Source organism: Pantherophis guttatus, chromosome 5, assembly GCF_059756535.1.
Source record: "Pantherophis guttatus breed Tessera chromosome 5, ASM5975653v1, whole genome shotgun sequence".
Taxonomy (NCBI): Eukaryota; Metazoa; Chordata; class Lepidosauria; order Squamata; family Colubridae; genus Pantherophis; species Pantherophis guttatus.
The window spans coordinates 22157273-22176940 of NC_142067.1; the positions used below are offsets into that span (position 1 = coordinate 22157273).

At 39.7% G+C, this 19668-nt stretch overlaps 1 long non-coding RNA gene across 1 annotated transcript; it reads right to left on the reverse strand.

The window, feature by feature from the left end:
• Nucleotides 1-1076: 1076 nt before the first annotated feature.
• On the reverse strand, nt 1077-11511 carry LOC117664204 (uncharacterized). Its single transcript, XR_004590961.3, has 3 exons — nt 11439-11511; nt 3916-4037; nt 1077-1391 (listed from the first exon to the last, which is right to left on the reverse strand). It is a non-coding gene; the product is annotated as an uncharacterized LOC117664204 (long non-coding RNA).
• Between the last annotated feature and the right edge of the window lie 8157 nt (nt 11512-19668).

The following is a 19668-nucleotide window of genomic DNA, read 5'->3' on the forward strand; positions in this document are numbered from 1 at the left end:
TCCCTCAACACTGTCAAACTATTTACTAAGTCTGCACTACTATTAATCTTGTCATCGTTCCTATCACCCATCTCCTCCCACTTATGACTGTATGACTGTAACCTTGTTGCTGGTATCCTTATGATTTATATTGACTGTTTCCTAATATGATTTGATTGCTTATTTGTACCCTATGACTATCATTAAGTGTTGTACCTTATGATTCTTGACGAATGTATCTTTTCTTTTATCTACACTGAGAGCATATGCATCAAGACAAATTCCTTGTGTGTCCAATCACACTTGGCCAATAAAGAATTCTATTCTATTCTATTCTAATCCACCATTGGCAGTAGCCCTTCCAACATGCTCTCTGGCATCAGCTTCTGGTCGAAAAGGGTATCACTAGCTTGCCCTATTATGATACTCAAAACTAGGGCATTTAGAGTGAGCAAGTGTTGCAGACTGCCTAATGTTTTACAAGAATATGCTTCTATTATGTTATTTATATTCTAAGTTGTACTGGATCTGATTGTTGAGGAATTTTGCTGAAAATGATATTAGAAATAATTGCATTCCTTCTAATGATAGTAACTTGTGTTAGCTTCAAATGTAGTTCCTCATCTTTTTTTAGTGTCAAACTACTATGCATGCAGATGTTTGCGGATGTTACAACAAAATTCATCACTGTAATTTAAATGCAGGATGCAGGAACTAAAGAAAAAATATCTCCCCCACCCCACCTCTTTCTTCTAAACAGAGAATAGTTGGTTAGACATGTCAAAAAATGAAAAGGAAAAATAAGGCAGACAAAAGAAATGGATTTGTGTCTTGGATAAAAAATGCTTATGTTTTCCTTCAGATTAGAGATTTTAATCTCTTTGTTTACAGTTCAGAAATCTTTCTCCAATTTATTCTTGCAGCTTCAGTGATATATTATCAAAGATCTGAGAACTTTTAAGGGAAGATGGCAGGGCAGAATTACTCAAGAATAAATATATCCCCTCTTATTAAGTTGAAATCTATGATCTATGAGGGAGATCCACGTGTTTCATATATTCCATTTTAGTAATTAATACAGCACTTCCAAATTAATATAAGCAATATATTTTATTGAATTAAGATAGATTCTTTCAGAGCATATACAGACATTCCTTTCTTTGTCTCCAAAAATCCACACTGGCTGAGTTTATCACGTAAAACTGGTTTGTTTAAATATAGCTTGTTGAACAAGCCATGGTGGCCTCATTCACATTTCAAGCTAAGCTATAAACTACGGTTTACAAATCGCACTCCCACCATACGTTCATGCATCTTGCTCAGATAAAATTGAAACCACATTATTGGTTAGCATGATATGAGCCATGCTGGTATCATTCCACCAGGGACCATGTGATTGATTGAATTCCTTTCTGCAAGGACAAAAGGGTGTCTGATTAGGGACAGACCAATTCAAACCTGCATGCCATCTTTTAGATCCCACATAAAACTTTGGGACCATAAGGTCCAATATTTTCCTGGACATTAAACGTTCCCACCATATTACCTTCTAATACAGTGTTGGCGAACCTTTTCGGCACTGAATGCCAAAACAGAAGCATGCACAGGGGGTGGGGGTGGGAATACAGGAAACTGCAAGAGCAGTTCCCCAGCGCGCTGAGCTTCCAGTTTCCAGCGTGCGGATGCACGCCAGTCACCTGGTCTTCCAGTTTCTGGTACACATGTGTGCACAAAGTCCAGTTGGCCAGCATGCATGTATGTGCTGGAATCCAGAAGCGCAATGGGCAGTAGCTGGCATGTCCGGAGAGATGGCTCTGTGTGCCACTTCCGGCACGCGTGTCATAGGTTCACCATCACGGTTCTAATATATGCTAACCAGTGCAGCTAGTGTAAATTAATTTCGTCCATTCCTTTGGCTTTAGCATCAGAAAAATTGCCCCCCCCCTCAAAAAAAAATCAAATCAAAAGGAAAACAAAGTAAGGCTAGGAGGATGTTACTTGATTAGTTGGAGACTCCAGAGTTGGGGATTCCCACAGAATAGAGTAGGCTACTCTGCCCCTGTATCTTACAACAATTTGGAATGCTTCAGTTGCTGGTTACCAGATACGATGCAATTCAAAACGCAAGACAACAACCAGCTTTAGTTTCACCTCTAAATCCTGGATCCCATAAGGGTGAGTCAGTAAGACATGAAGTTTGTTTTGGATGACATATTATAAATAAGTTGCATGACGTGGGTCTAGCTATGAACATCCTTCTACATTAAGTCTCAGTTAAGCCATTGTTCTACAACTTAGCACCTTGCCTTACTGCTTCTGTATCCATTTGGATTAACTCCTTAGTCCTCTTTGTCTCCAACCGAAACATCACTGAAGGACTTGAAGCTAGATTTTCTCTCATTTCGTCTCTAATGCTGTTGTTTATGACCCTCGCCACTCCCTCCCTTATACCTTTATCTCCTCCACTGCTGAAATATTGATTGTAAATTCCTTGGGGAAAGGAATTTCTATCTTTCCTTATCGTGTTATTCTGTAAAGCAGGACTGGAGAATTGTTTTGAGATTGTAAGCCTATACTGAAAGCTGCATAAATGAATATGAATAATAATCATAGCAAAGATGAATAAATGAATGAAGTCACGAATTGCTCATTCCTAGTGTGAATTTCTGAACAGTGGAAAATATTAATACCGGTAGAGCTAGAGATCCATTTTTATTCTAGAACTTCATTTGCATCCTGCATCTTTTAAACAAATTGATGAAATAGAACTTTCTAAATTAACATGCAGACCAAAACAATTTTCTTTCAGATTGTGTATGTTTCTAAAATTGTTTTTGAAAGAGTTCTCTACCCCCAATAATTACAAAATGTGTATGTTTTGAAGATGAATATGAAAATATAAAAGTAAATTTTCATACTTTTTCCTTTAATTTCCATATGGACTAAAAATGGGTTGGATAAGATTTAGGATTAATTGGAACTAGATCAGGAGTAAGCACAACTGAATGCAGAGGGACATTTAATTTACCATATAACAATGGAATATGTAGTGAAATATTTTCATACGGCTAACTATTATATATTATGATTACTGCAATCAGCTTTCTGGAGTCTGGACTGATCCATTTTTTTCTTGAATAGCTTTGGTTTATTTTCATGTTAAATATAAATCACTTTATAGGGGAGATGGATGGCATAAAAATTAAACAAACAAGCAAACAAATAATAGCAGTAGCACTTAGATTTATATACTGCTTCATAGTGCATATTGCCTCCAACAATCTGGATCCTCATTTTACCAACCGTGGAAGATTGGAAGGCTGAGTCAATTTTGAGCTGCTCAGGATCAAACTCCTGGCAGTGAGCAGAGTTAGCCTGCAATACTGCATTCTAATCATTGCGCCACCATGGCTCTTAAATAAACTTGTTTCCAGATCCATCTGAAATGCATCTATTGATCTATAAATACTAAATAATAAGGAATTGGCTGAAACAAGCAAAGACATTTTCTTCCCCTATATGTATGCCTGGATTTTTTAATCAGGTCGTGACTGGCTAGCACTAGCAAGATAATCTTCCCAGCAGTAGTTCCTAGTTATGAAATGTTCTCTCCGGTGGGATTCACTTGTGCACCATGTAATGATGCTTTTGGTACCAAAAGAAGACTTCCCTGCAGGCTGTTAGCCTTAGAAATAATTGACTAGTTTTTTTTCTCATGGGCAAATCCTAATTTATTTATATTCTTTTCACCTTGGTTTATGCTGTTGTTAATATAGAGATTTTTATCATCTTGATTTTTATCGTAAGCTGTTCAGAGAGCTGAGGTTACTGCTCAGTATAAATGTTGCAAAACAAATACCATATGTTGTGTCACAAATGTACAGTTACACTGCTTAGTCAGTTGCTCTCACAAATTCACGAGACAACTCTGTTTACCTTCTGTAGTTTTGCTTAGACAGAGGAAATTGCTAATGATAAACTGATGAAGCCATATTATCTTTCCAATTATTTAAATGTCTGATATCTTTCCTCTGGATTCTTCTCTGGATCAGGAAATTCTGTTTCACAAAACATAACAAATAATCTCCTGATTATTATTTCCCTTTTGTTTTTACAAGCAGAGTTTCCCTTCCCCTGCGAGTACTAAAAAGGGATTTATCCATGCCTTTGACGGCTGGTACAGATTTATCCACTGGAAGCCACCCACAGTCATTATGTGAGATGTATGGCTAATTCACAATGAATCTATAAATACATTTCATGCTGTTAGTAGCCTAGGGGACCACTATATTTAATTCCCTGGCCTCTATTTAATCTCTCTTTCTGGTCTTTGCTGGTCTTTTATTTTTCCTGATGGACGGAATTGGACTTGGAAACTGTCATTGCAGCAGGTGGAGTTTTCTAATTCTGGGTTTCCAAAGTAGGATCTTCTCCCTGATCAAAAAGGAAGAGGTATGATGCCTCATATGGTTCTTGGGATACCTTTAAGAATCTCAGCTTAAGTCATCAAAAGGATACAAAACTGTATCAATTTTGAAATATTGCATAATTTTATAAAACATTTTATAGCCTCCTCTGAACATATCTTTATAGTCTCCTCAGAACCTATTTTCCAGTTTTCTTTCAATGATGCAATATCTACATGCTTTTATGTATCTCAGTTGTTTGCTCGCATTGGAATATGCAATATGAATAACAGCTGAGAGACGTAATAGTATGCAGAGGCATCAAAAGAAATTAGATACTTATATGGAAGTTTATATGGAAATATGTCCTTAGAACAAAAATGGCACAATAGACTATTGGTAATTTGCTCTAACCAATTATTTTTTTTTCATTCTATACTGATTGAATTATCAAGCTGTTTAGTGATTTGTAGGAACTTTCTCCATCTTAGTAGAGTCACAACTAACCTATCAACCTAAACTGAGAAAAGGTATTTTGAGTTGTGAAGGTCACATAAGCCTATTAAAGTGCTACTTATCCACAAGCATAGATAGATGGATAGAACAATGAAAGTAAAAGCAAACTTTATTGAAGTAGAATATCCCCATTTAGGATTCTAGGCATCAATGAATGAACCATACATTTTCTTTGGCACTTAAATTTTAATTATTCGATGAAAGATAAGAGATGTACTGTAGTACACGGGAGACATTATTTTAATGTTTGGGAATTTAATTCCCAAACATGGCCAACATGTAACCCTACACTAAGTCATCAGATAGTTTCCTAGTGGGAGAGAGAATTCCTCAGATAGTAAGGCTGAAAGCCATTGAGGCCTTTAAAGCAATGGTGGGATGCTGCCGATTTAACAACTGGTTCGATGATCGCATGCCTAATGTGCGCTGTGCGCACGGGTACAGTTTTACAAATGCTAACCTTCTGTGTTACCACTTGGGAGTAACACAGCTGAGGCATGGCAATCCGCTCTGCTGTACCAATCAGATGAGAAGATAAAGGTAACTAAAGCGCAGGGACGAGCGGGCGGGCGGGCCGACCTGATCGCCAGAGCAAACCGGTTCACTCCCAGCTGATAATTGGAGCTACCGGTTCTCTTGAACCGGTCCGAACCGGTAGAATCCCATCCCTGCTTTAAAGATTGGTAGAACAGCAATTAGCAACCACCATAGCTCTTTCAGTTTAGATATACGAACTTTGTTCATGCAACAGTCAAAGGGTAACAACAGTTGCTACCCTTTTTGAATTTCTTGGCTGGATGGCCTGGTTGCAGTAATCCTGAAGCCAAATGTGCAGGAAGGAAACAGCTAGCAAGGAATTACCTTCATTCACTTTGGGCAAGTGTCCCTGGCTTGACATATCCTTGGTGTTGTATACAGTAATTCTAAGTCAGAGCACTTATATAGGGAGTCATATCATGTGAGAATATGTTTCCATCTTAGACCACTGTAGGCAGAATACGCAGTTCACCTTCTGGGTATACAGAACTTACATTTTGTTGTATTTAGTAAAAATGAAAATTGGAATTTAAAGAGTTAAAAGATTGAAAAGATGTACCTGCCTGTATTCTAATTTTCAAGAAATCTATGGCAGACTTTCCATTTTTAAAGTGGATTGTCTGAGAAGCAAGCCATTCATTCAGGAAACTGCAGTTTTCCTAACTGAAGCAAATAGTAAGAAGCAATAATACAAGAGTAAAATTGCAAGAGGTTTTGTTTTAAGCAAATTGTGCTTGGAAAGTATGTTGAAGAGATGATAGAACTTTTTATAACCTGTTTTTAAAGCACAAGTGATAAAAGGAGGAGGAAGAAGCACCCACCGACAGCGCCCTTGCAATGTACCAGGTACTCTATCATTTGATACAGCAAAAAAAAAGCATCATTTGCAAGCAGATGACTGGGGATGTGAACATAAGGTTAATGCTTTTGAACATGCAGCTGATAAGACTTCAAAACATTGCATGGGTTTTCCTCTTGGATAGAAAACTATTCCAGAAATTTAGAAGATCAGGAGTAAGAGGTAACTTGTTTAAAGTGAGATTTGACAGCCCCTGTTATCGTGACTGTTTCCTGAGAAACAGTTTATGGAAGGTGGTTTTACGATGCATTCCTGAAACACCTCCAGATTTCAAATATGCAATATAAACCACCTTATGAAAACTTCAGAACCAGCCTTGATTTATAAATAGTTCCACACCTACTTTAGGTGTAGGGGAATTTTTGAGATCAAGTGGCCACTTAAAGAAACAAACGTACAGGTTAACATAGAAGGACTTGTTTAAGGACCTGAAATTTCCAGACTCAAGAGACCACCTCAAAGATTAAAGCTTCAGCTTTTGGTAAGAGTGTGTAGAACAACCATTGACTTGAAGCAAAAAATACCTCGTATCCTTATGTGGTCTCTCTATCTCTCCCTCCCTCCCTCCCTCCCTCCCTCCCTCCCTCCCTCTCTCTGTGTATACAAACATACAAATATTCCCCCTGACATGGCTGCTGTCTATTCTGAGTTGACCTTCTTCCAACTCTTCTAGCAGGCATGTGGTTCAGCATCAGTCCTTCTGTCAAATTCATTTCTTAATATTCTATTTTTAGTCTAAAGGAGATAGAAACTAAGATACAACATGGGCACAGAAGGCTTCAGTGTCAAAGTTCAATGTAAGATGGATTCTACCAAAAAAATGTGTTTTAGGTAAGTCTAGGATGCTCTTACAAAGACCACCCCCCACCCTGTTTATTTCTTACTCCCCAACTTTAAATATGGGAATACGGTTATGAAACAGTGAAACCCAATCAAGTCCAGTCTTTTATGTCCTCCGCCTAATGGACAGAATCTTGCCAAACTAAAATTATAACTCTGTACCCTAATAGATATATTGGGGGAAATTCTAGGGTATAAATACCTCAAACCTTTTCACTCCTCACCCTTTCAGCTCAGGGTTACGCAGTCTCTTATTCTGAGTCAAAATCCCTCCTTCCAATTGCTTCTCCATGTATCACAGGCTTAATTTTAGTCCATAGATATGTATAATGGTAATTGTGAATTTTGGGTGTTTCACACTGCAAGTGAAACAATGACACTCAAAAGTAATAGAGTGATTTTTTGTTATACTGGAGAAAGCTCTCTAGGTGTGCTGATCATATAGAAATATAATAAATGTAGAGTCCTTGGTGCTCTCCAAGCTTGGTTGTTTCCTTGCAATGGTTTCATTACCTGACTAGACAACATCATCTGTGGTAATGAGTGTAGATTTTGCTCTCTGTTTATATGCAGTGGCTTGCCTTGTCAATTGTGGTGAAGTGGTGGTAGTTTTCTGCTTGTTAGTTTCTTGATTGGGGTATTGTTTTCTGCTTGAGCAGTGTTGGCTGCTGGTGTTTGCCACTGTTTATATGGGTGTTGGCTGCTGGAAAGGATATGTTCTGGTTTTTCTGTTTCTTTCTTAGCCTTTTAATTGTTTTATTTAAACTTCTGTAGCAAGTCAAATGATTTTTAGAAGCTACTTTTAAGATTGCAAAGAATTCTAACTGATTAGCATCATTTATTATCTCACAATACATGGACAGATTTAACCATAGTGTTATCTGGAAAACCATGGGCATCCTATAGACTAAGCTGAATCCAAAAAACACTAGGGAATTTAAAACCACAGGACTTGCTATGGAAACCCAAGAAAACATAAGGCAGACAATCGTATCACAGATCAGAAGAATACAGAATCAGAACCAACTTAGAGCAAAGGACAGAGCAGCCCTCAAAAACCTATAGAAAGACCAAACCATCACCATCCTCCCAGCAACCAAAGGCAAAAATCACAATTTTCATGGATGGTATGTGTTATGTCCATATATGGGGATCCCCGCCGGATTGGCTAGTCCACCGGTGGGAGATTTGAAGATCTGTCATTGGCCGGCTTGCCTGCCGACTCCCTTTATAAGGCGAGCCCGGCAGCACAGTTGGCTGTTCTGATTCTCTTAATAAAAGTGCTGAACGGACCACTCGCTGCTCGCGTATTCTTTTTCCCTGTGCCAATCTAACAGTATGCAATACATACAACAAGCTAAGAATTACCGTAAGACAAAGAAACGTACATCCCCCCCAAATATCAAACCAATATAGAAACTTGGACAACTTGATTGAGATAACCCTCTATCACTTAACCAATAAAGGTCAAGCCACAAAAGAATAGATGAAAAATAGTAGACCAATCCTTCCATGCTTCTATGAACATACAAAAATAAACAATCCCACAATGCCTCCTTGTCTAATTGTATAGAGACCAAGAACCTCAACATTCAACACAGCCACAGGACTTACCAAAAAGCTTGGACATCTCACAAAGGGAAGCAAATATTTTATTAACTCCCTACAATATTGTCTCCAGAGAATCAAAGCCATGAAAATAGAAGATGAAATTATAGTTTTATTTGATGTCACAGCACTCTTTACGTCCATTGATCCAGAACTAGAGACGGTTTTAACATTGGTTAATAATCAAAGAAAACATTTCCAAAACCCCCAAAAAACTCAGAAAAGTGTGGCCATGCCAGGGGTGAAATGCTCCCGGTTCGGACTGGATCGCCCGATCTGGTAACAATGGAGGCGGGTGGTTCGGAGAACCGGTAGCAAAAATCACTGCCCCCCCCATTGCCCAGCTAAGCCGCTCAGAGGCTTTTTTAAAATTTTTAAAAGCATTTTTTCTACAATCTCTTTGGCTGAAAAGATGCTTTTAAAAGTAAAAAAAAAAAGCCTCTGATGATCGTGTGGCTCAGCTGGGATCATCAGAGACTTTTAAAAGCATTTTTTCTACAACCTCTTCGGCCGAAGAGGTTATATAAAAAATGCTTTTAAAGGGAAAAAAAGCCTCTGCTGATCAGGCAAGTCAGCTGGGATCGTCAGAGGCTTTAATAAAAAAAAAAAGCTTCTGTCGATCAGGCAAGTCAGCTGGGATTGTCAGAGGCTTTAAAAGCATTTTTTAAACAAATGGTTTTAAAAGTAAAAAAAAAAAAGTTGGCCATGCCCACTCAGTCATATTACACCCCCCCCCACCAAGCCACGCCCACAGAACCGATAGTAACAAATTTTACATTTCACCACTGGGCCATGCATGCAACCCAATCAGTCTCTCTTTTCATTGTTGCTCTGCCCATTGTGGTTTTCACCTTGGCAGAAAATGTTGAGTGCAGTATCTGGCTACCAAAAGACTGATCACTGTCAAACTAGATCAAGGATTGAAGCTCTAGGGACTATAAACCATCCCCACACCAGATGGTTTAAAGCATGGTTGTCCAACCTTTTGGCTTGCCTGGGCTGCACTGAGTGAAGAAGAATTGTCTGCCTATAAAAAACATATAACTTACTTAACGTATATAAATCATGCAATATTAAAAGTTTACAGTCTGGTAGAGCCACATTACTAACTACCTAGGACTATATGTGGTTTGTGGGAGGCAGGTTGGACATGCTTGGTTTCATCCTCCACTATACTGCCATGCTGGGAACAATATTGGTCAGGGGTGTCAAACTCAAGGTCCAGGGGCCAGATCCGGCCCACGGGGTGCTTATATCTGGCCCATGGGGCCACCCTGGAAACAGTGAAGGACCGGCCCGCAGTGCCTTTGCCAGCAAAAAGGGAGCTCGGGAGGGCTGTGTGCAGCCCTCCTGAGCTCCATTTTCGCTGGCAGAGGGTTGCAGGAGGCTGTCTCAGCCAAAAATGGGGCTCACAAGGGCCGCGGGCAGAACTCCCAACTCTGTTTTCACTGGCAGAGGGTTGCAGGAGGCTGTTGCAGCTGAAACAGAGCTCAGGAGCCCATTTTCACTGGCAGAACGCTCAGGCCACCGTGGACCCCCAACACGAGTAACGTCAAGCTGGCCATGCCCACCCCAGCGCCCCAAAGCCAAACACAACCCTCATATGGTCCTCAATGAAATTGAGTTTGACACCCCTGATATTGGTCATGAGAAGTCTAATTCATCTAAGGATACCATGTTTGAAATGCCTGTACTAGAGCACTACTGCTAGCCAGATTGAATAGAATGTGTCAAATGAATACATTAACCAGGTATAGTGCATATTATTGTTTGTCATTGCTTACGTATATCATATGGATAAGAAGAGATGTTAAGTTTCTTTCTGCTTTGATGCCCCAACTGAGAAAATGCATATTGTAAATATGTGTGGATTACACTAGTTAACCAACGTTAATGTGATATATGACTGAAGCTGAAGTTATGATGGGCTGCTATGACCCTTCTCTAAGTAGCTTCAATTACTCAAGTGATCTCTTGAGAAGGGAATGAGGGCAAATGTTGAAATTATTCCAAATTGCTAGTTGAACTTACGATCTGGCTCCATGTGGGAAGCGTGGGCAGCCCAACACATTTTCTTGCAGGTATACAAGGCCATTTTACTGATAGCTCTAACTAATTTTAGCTTGGGAAAACAAACAACTGTGGTTTTATTCAAAAACTGCAGTCATAACTACGTCTTGAGTGACCTCTTAAGTAATCTTGATTCTGACCTCTTTCCCTCGATCACCTTCCACAGTAGAAAAATGGACTGAAATGCCCTCTCTCAATTCAAGTGGGGGGAAGAAAGTAAATATCATATATATGACACTACAAGATGAAACAGGTAAATTTGAATTTAGTTACAGATTAGCCCTTAACATAAGAACAATTCAATTTATAATATTTATAAATCTTAATTATAGCAATAATTAATTCTATATCTGTGTTTATGCTATTCTACAATATATTATGTCACATGCAGTCTTAAATTACAGGGGGAGGAAAAGGGTCTTGGGGCAGAATTGTAATATGCAAATTAATAATTGATTAAGAGGTTACATCACTTCTTGCAACTTCTAGGAACAAAAATGCTCTTTCCAAATATCTTTTTAAGCCTGTCTAAAACAAATGGCATTAGAATCTCTAATGTATATCTGCTTGCAATTTATAATTATTAGTACAATAAATTCAGGTTAAAAATATTTCATTCTTACCTATTCTTTCAAAGTGGATCTGTGCTTGTGTTATGAAATAGAATGTGACTTTCATTTTTGGAAAAGGGACCTGTTAATGGATGTTTTCAATGGGGTAAATAGAGGTAGTGGATAATCCCATAATAGTTCTTGCTACTCATTAGCCTTTGATCTGCGTCTCCACTTAACTGTCATGGTGAATTTCTATCCTGCCTATGTGAATTCTATGGTGGCTTTGGTGCAAGAAAATGTGCAAAAATCTGCAAGGAATAAAACATTTTAGTAAGGAAAAAAGGTATATAGTAGAGCAATTACATATATAATATTAACTGTATATGTAGTGCATTTCATATAAGAATGACACAAATATAATCAACTCCTTATTTCAAAGAAAATCTTAATTTTGCTTGCAAAACTTGGTACTTATCCAATCCAAGCTTTTTTAAGATTGGCCAACTGCCAGAGTCAGAGGGAGTTGGATGCATATAATCTAATAATAATAGTCCCCCCAGTGAGGCACTACCTTGATGTGGTTGTGGGACTTACAATAAGCTCTGAGGAGGATGAGAGCTATGACAAAGGCTCAACCATAGTGGACAGGTCACATCAGAGGATCCAGAAAAAGAGTGTTTCTTCTATAAACAATATGGTGAGACATAATTTACAGAAACTCAGGATTGTTGCTCAAGTCAGCAAGGACTACCCTAGCTGTATTGTGTTTTGTGTTGGAATTCCTGGACATCTGGTGACAAATAGGCTACAGGATTTAGGACTGTTGGCTGAGTAACCAGGGCCAGCTGCTGAAAGACTACTGGAAGAAAAATTGTTTATTCTTCACAAATATACAAAAACTGAAAAGAAAGAAATAATATTCTGCTATTACAAATCAAGTTCAACAAGAAGAGGATATCTGGCAAGAATGCACAATTCTGGAAAGAACAACTTCCAGAATCAGAAATAACAAAACAGAGGATGGCAGTTTGACATTGATTTATAATTCAAAATAGATACACCATAATATATATATATATAAAAGCAGTGGTGAAATGTAAAATTTGTTACTACCGGTTCTGTGGGATTGGCTTGGTGGGGTGGGATGGGGTAATGTGACTGAGTGGGCGTGGCCAACTTTTTTTTTTAATTTTTAATTTTTTTAATTTTAAAAAAAATTTAAATTTTTATTTTTTCTATAACCTCTTTGGCCGAAGAGGTCGTAAAAAAATGCTTTTAAAAGCCTCTAACGATCCCAGCTAAATTGTCTGATTGGCAGAGGCTTTTTTTTCTTTTAAAAACCTCTGACGATCCCAGCTGAGCCACGGGATCATCAGAGGCTTTTTTGTACTTTTAAAAGCATTTTTTCGGCCGAAGAGGTTGTAGAAAAAATACTTTTAAAAATAATAAAAAAGCCTCTGATGATTGCGTGGCTCAGTTGGCCTTGGGGGGGCCAGGGATTTTTGCTACTGGTTCTCCGAACCACCCGCCCCCATTGCTACCGGATCGGGCGATTTGGTCCGAACTGGGAACATTTCACCCCTGTATAAAAGCAAAATCCACCCACTCATAACGAAATCTCCAGAACGGTAAAGCCTACAAACCTGAAATTTGGCATGTACATTCTTCTTGGCTTCTAGGTGCTTGTTAAGAAAGGATTTTTCGAAATGACCATCAGATCATTAGTATTTCATATACAATATATTCATATACAGTATATTAACAAGCTCTGATGCTAAGGAGTTAGACGTTCTACTCCCCCTCCCGACCTGAAAAGTTCCAACTGCCATTTGCCTCACATTCCGTTACCTCAGTTCAAACTGGCAGACATTCCACTCCTTCACTCAGGAGAGGTCTGGGGCTCCTTACAGTACTAAACGTCCCTACCTCACCAAAATGTCTATGCCTTCCACCTATGGAACTGCTTCCGGACTCAAGGCGGCGGGAGAGATATTCCCTTATGAGTTTCAATCACTGACCACCACTGAGCCAACAGATTATGAACCGAATTTCTCCTGCATAGTGTCCCAGCCCCAAATCACTTCTAACACTGACCTCCTCAGTTCAGACAAATCTGTTCCTTCTACTGTAACACCAGTTAAAGGAAAAAGAGGGAAAAAACACAGGAAAAGATTTATAGATGCAGTTAGGAAAACACAAGTAAGGGAAGCTGCAAAAAAGTATCGTCAAAGTCGTCCCGAAGTCAATAGAGAAGCTGTAAAAAATGCATCTAATAACTGCTACATTAATAAGGCAGCTATAGCTAAATATGCCAACATTCAAAGTGCAGGGGCAGGTCTACCACAGTATCATGGCGGAGCCTCAGTATACTTTATTGGCGATGATGACAATGCGAGGAACATCCGTTATGGAATCTACCCGGGCGTTACTCCAGAATTGGTTAGTTCAATTTATCATGCCCAATCACATAGTTTCATAGTGAAGCATGGCTATCCAGCTAGTATCAAACATAAGCACCAGACCGCTGAAATAAATAAAAACTGATGCATGACATGATTGCAGTTATAACTGAATACCTTGGCTGCAATGTCAACAAATAAGAAAAAACAACAACCAAACAGTGCACCACCAAGATCAACTTGGAAAATAAGATCAGCAAGCTGAGATCAGATGCAAACAATCTAGAATAGGTGGAAGAAAAGAAGCTGAAGAACAAGAAGACCAAAGAACACCTGATCACAAACAAGGGAGTTTGTGACCTACAAGAAACAAGGAAAATTAAAGAAGCACTGGAAATAATAATAAAGCAGTAAATAACAGCTACAGCTAACGAGATCAGCAGGTACAAAGCTTGAATTGCACAGCGTAGCAGAATCTCCAATTTCAATTGAATCATAAATGTTTCCATCAATCCATTAATGGAGAGACTGCAATGAACCAATCAACACCTAGGGTGACAAATGTTCTGGGTAGGACCATGAGACAACCCAAGGAAATACAAGAATGCAGCTTGGATAAAGGAGATGGATAAGAATAAAAAAGAAGCTATAATGAAGAGAAGAGCCGAGGTGGCGCAGTGGTTAGAGTGCAGTACTGCAGCTACTTCAGCTGACTGCTAGTTCAGCAGATCAGTGAATCAAATCTCACCGGCTCAAGGTTGACTCAGCCTTCCTCCTTCTGAGGTGGGTAAAATGAGGACCCAAATTGTTAGGGGGCAATATGCTATTTAGTATACTGTCTTTGGTGGGAAGCTGCCCAGAGTCCTCGGAGAGTGGGGGGCATAGAAATATGACTAATAAATAAATAAAGAAAGAAAGAACTTGTAATAACAGAACAGAGGAAAGGTCAAGGAAGATTAAGAATTGGTCAGCACCAGACGAAGATGAACTGCATGTTTTTGGCTGAAACATCTGACTAGTCTCTTGTTGCCAAGTAGTTTAACAATATTTTGTTAAACAATATTTAACAATATTTTGCAAGGAATGGTCCTAAATAAAGGACGACCTATATCTGTTTTAAGCAGTGACTTTCACTCCAATATCAGAGTGGATTGTCAATTGCCCCAATTTTACATAATTGATGAGGCTGGAAGGTAGTAATTAACTCTGGTGCATTTCATGACAGCCTGAATTATGGCGAAGTGTTTCTGCCTGGCCACACTCTGAAGATCATGAGCATGATTATTTAAGAAAGCTTTTCATAGCCTTCTGCGATAACTTCCCCAAATAGTTCAAAGAAATCACTTTTCAAGGTATGATTTAATATGCACAGGAATTCTAGCTTTTCCTGAGTGACGCAATTCTCCTTAGAAATTACTCATCTGTTTGCAACTATTGGTTGCAACAGTTTATCTGTTCCACATACAGGTGGAAGAAGGAGACCCATGACTCCGAAAGACGTGAGATAGAAGTCAAACAGAAGTCAAACAGAACCCGCACTGCATATTGGACATTAATACAATTGAGAGAGTCCAGAGATATTTCACGAGAAGAGTCCTTCACTCCTCTGTCTGCAACAGAATACCTTATGCCACCACTTGAAATTTTGGGCTTAGACAATTTAGAACTACACCGCCTTCGGTCTGACCTAAGCGTAGTACATAAAATTATCTGCTACAATGTCCTACCTGTCAATGACTACTTCAGCTTCAACCACAATAATACACGAGCAAATAATAGATACAAACTCAAGGTAAACAGCTCCAAACTCGATTGCAGAAAATATGACTTCAGCAACAGAGTAGTCAATGCCTGGAATGCAGTACCTGACTCTGTGGTCTCTTCCCCAAATCCCCAAAACTTTAACCTTAGATTGTCTACTGTTGACCTCACCCCATTCCTAACAGGTCTGTAAGGGGCGTGCATAGGTGCACCAATGTGTCTACCGTCCCTGTACTAATGTCCCATCCAGGGGTGGGTTCTAAATTTTTTTACTACTGGTTCTGTGGGCGTGGCTTATTTTGTGGGGGTGGCTTGGAGGTCATGTGACTAGGTGGGCATGGCTAGCTGGTCAGAGTCATTTCTGGAAGGTCCTCGCACTTACGATCAGTCCTCGCATTTACGACCCGACTCATTTGTTTGCTTTTAACACTGATCAGCTATAGGACGGCCCTTTGAAGCCCCGCAGCAAGAGTTTAAACAGTTTTTTCCCCGCTAGTCATCAGCTGAGACTCAGGAGGCAGCAATAGATTGGGGGTGGAACCAAATAAAAGGTAAGAATAACGTGGGGGGGTGGGGGGGTGGGAGGGCGGGGGGGAGAACCGGTTCGGTGATGTCATATCGTCACTGCTACCGGCTCGGCCGAACCGGACCGAACCGGGAGGAACCCACCAATGGTCCCATCTCATGTATTCATAATCATGTTTATACATTTCATGTATTCACAATCATGTTTATACCTTTATCTTTAATCTTATATATGCTTGACAAAATAAATAAATACATAAATACAATAAAAAAAGTCTCCAGAAAGAGGGACATAACAGCAGATGCTATTTATATCAAAGGTTACAGCTTAGATTGTCTGTTCAGATGCTTTTCCTGTTAAGCTTGGATGAAGGCTTTTCACTATATTGACCTTAGTCATTTGTCAAAGTGTGTGCGTGTCTCAAACCTAGAAAATGCCAAGTCATGTCCATGACAGAATCAGGTAATAGTAAAAACGAAGACATGGCTTGAACTGTTTTGTAAACTTCTTCTGGAGCCCAAACCTAATGCAAAAATGCTTGGCATTTTAAAGACCTTCTTGGGGTTTTTCCCCTATCACACTGAATCAGCACTATATATATATAACCGTGAGCAAACAAAAATGTTTTATTTGCATAAGCCTTGGCTGAGGCAGAAAGTTGCTTTCTTTTAAGAATTTACTGCTGGGTATACTTATATATTGCATCTGCTTGTTTAGATAACCTAGTCCTAGGGAGGGGAAATAAGAAAAGAAAAAATATTTCTGAATTTGCTATCCTGACTTTCCATTGAACAATTTTTTTTAAAGGTAAGAAGGATTTTGAGGATTTTGAAAATGAGCAAAAGCGCATAAGATTGTGGATCCTCTTCTCTCTCAGTCTGAGCTCTGGAGAAAGCCTGCGCACTACCTAAAATTCCTGCACTGATAATGCCACCCCCACCCCCACTCCTACCCTCCAATGTGAAGCCCCTGAGGGAATTGCAGCCAAGTCTTATGTCCAGATCTTTGAGGGAATGTATGTGACAGAAACAACTTCATTGACCATCAGGAGTGGAAAATAACTGCTCTACGTCATATCTATTGCTTTGCTTTACCCTGGATTATGAGGCTGCTTCTCCAGCAACTAAAAATGAGAAAGAAATTTGCCTAGCTTGCCTTTAAATTCAAATTTTCAAAGTCTTTGCTCCCTAAGCCAATCTGCAAACTAAAACAATGTGTGTGTGTGTGTGTGTGTGTGTGTGTGTGTGTTTGGGGGGTGGAGTTGACAATGCAGTTGCAATCTTCCAGATTGTCTTTTTTTGATCTCTGCTTTCAGCAGATGCCCTGTCCATAGGCATCCACAGGAAGAAGACAAGAGGGTGGAGAAATGACAGATTCCACTCTTGCATACTGGTAAGTGTTGTGGTGACACAAGTATAAAAGAATACTGGCTTGCACCATACCATCACAAAGTATATTTTGTTATGTGGGTGTCACCATGATTAGCATCAGATGCAGGGGTGGGTTCTAACCGGCTTTACTACTTTACTAGTACTACTTTACTACTATTGTGTGCGTGCTTTGCGTGCGATCGCCGCGCGCATGGAAGCGAAGCAAGCAGCGCGTTGCGAATCTGCCCAGCTGAGGTGCGGCAATCCACTCTGCTGCACCTCTCAGCTGGGCGAAAAAAGAAGAAATATAAGGTTGGAATAATGCGGGGGCGGGTGGGAGGGCCCAGCTCCTGAAGAAAGAGAACCGGTTCGGTGACGTAATAGCATCACTGCTACTGGCTCGGCCGAACCGGGCCGAACCGGGAGCAACCCACCACTGATCAGATGGCTCTAGTAGAGACAATACTGAGCTATTTTATAATGGTATTGTTACATATCCCAAAGGTGCTTTTCCAACTGGACTTTGTTTTTCCTTGAAGATGTTTCCCTTCTTATCCAAGAAGCTTCTTTGGTTCTGGCTGAATGGTGGAGGATGGAAGGATTTAGATTCCTTGCAGTCATCCGATTGTTAGCACTCTTTCAGAAACGGTGCTAACAAAAGACTGCTAACAACCAGATGACTGCAAGGAATATAAATCCTTCCATCCTCCACCATTCAGTCAGAACCAAAGAAGCTTCTTGGATGAGGAGTGAAACATCTTCAAGGAAAAACAAAATCTAGTTGCCTTTTGAAAAAGAATGTTTAGGACAACCATGATCTGGATGACTGAGAATTTCCATAGACATATTGTTACATAAATGTAATCAGTGGTAGGTTGCTACCGGTTCGCCCTGGATTGGGCTAACCGATAGCGGTGGCAGCGGGAGGCTCCGCCCACTCGCCCAGACCTCTGCGCATACGCAGAAGCGTCACGCATGCGCGCAAGTGCGTGTGTGCCCACAAGTGAACCGGTAGTGGCTGAAATTGAAACCTACTACTGAATGTAATATGGAGATAATGTGTTACCTGCTTTGCATTGTCTAAATTACATGAATCTTGCAGACATTCTGGAGAGCACCAGGGAAGTAGCTCCTACTGGTGAAAAAACTGCACTTCTGTGAGGACTAGTGCTGTGCAATGCATTAGCGAGCCGCGGTGGCGCAGTGGTTAGAGTGCAGTACTGCAGGCTATGTCTGCTGCCTGCCGGCTGCCTGCAATTTGAGAGATCGAATCTCATCAGGCTCAAGGTTGACTCAGCCTTCCATCCTTCCGAGGTGGGTAAAGTGAGGACCCAGATTGTTGGGGGCAATAGGCTGACTCTGTCAACTGTGAAGCGCTATATAAGACTAAGTGTTATTGCTATTAGAGGAGGTGTTTTGCAGAGCATGTCAACCTAAGCATGTTCTGCAAAACACCTCCTCTAATGCATTGCATACTACCGTATGAATATCAAAATTGAAGGGCATCTGTACTATCTTGTTTCTTTAAAGTCCAACTTTCACTTCCATAGAGTGTCACCTGGAATTCATGGATTGCATGATTCTGATCTTTGGAGGCATAGGCATATCATCCTAATCCAAGTTACAGAAATTGTTTGTCAAGGAAAAAAAAATGTGCCGAAAACCGAAAAGCAAGAGAATGGGAAGCAGAAAGTCAAATGTAAGGAGAAAAAAAATGGACCAAGCAAACCTTTATTGCTAGCAAAGGTGATTTGAAGTTTTAATTATTAGCAACATGTGATTTTACTGGAAAAGACCGGAAAGAAATTAGCACAGTGATCAAAAAGTGTAACATGTTTTTTTATGACTAAAAAGGCGTGGGCAAAGAAATCGTTTGCAAAGTTCATCTTCTGGTGGAGATAAGGGAAAGGAAAGGATAAGAGTGAAAAACAAAGTATTCCTTAATATGTAACTCTTTCTTGTGCCTCAGTGCCATACAAAAAGAAAAAAAAGAAAAGAAAAATGGGATAGAGATTAATGCGGCTTTGTCCACTTTCTTCATTGGCTCCACCCACTTTTCACAGAGGGCTCCATCTACTTTGGACCTGCAGATTGTGACATCATGCATAATATTAAAGATGGCCCTTGACTGAAAAAAAAAAAAGACTATTCACTTATGCATTATGCTTATTACAAAAAGAAACAGTTCTCCCTCTTTTTTTTTGACAAACTATTTTTAGTTTAGTCATTATCATAGCCTAGAA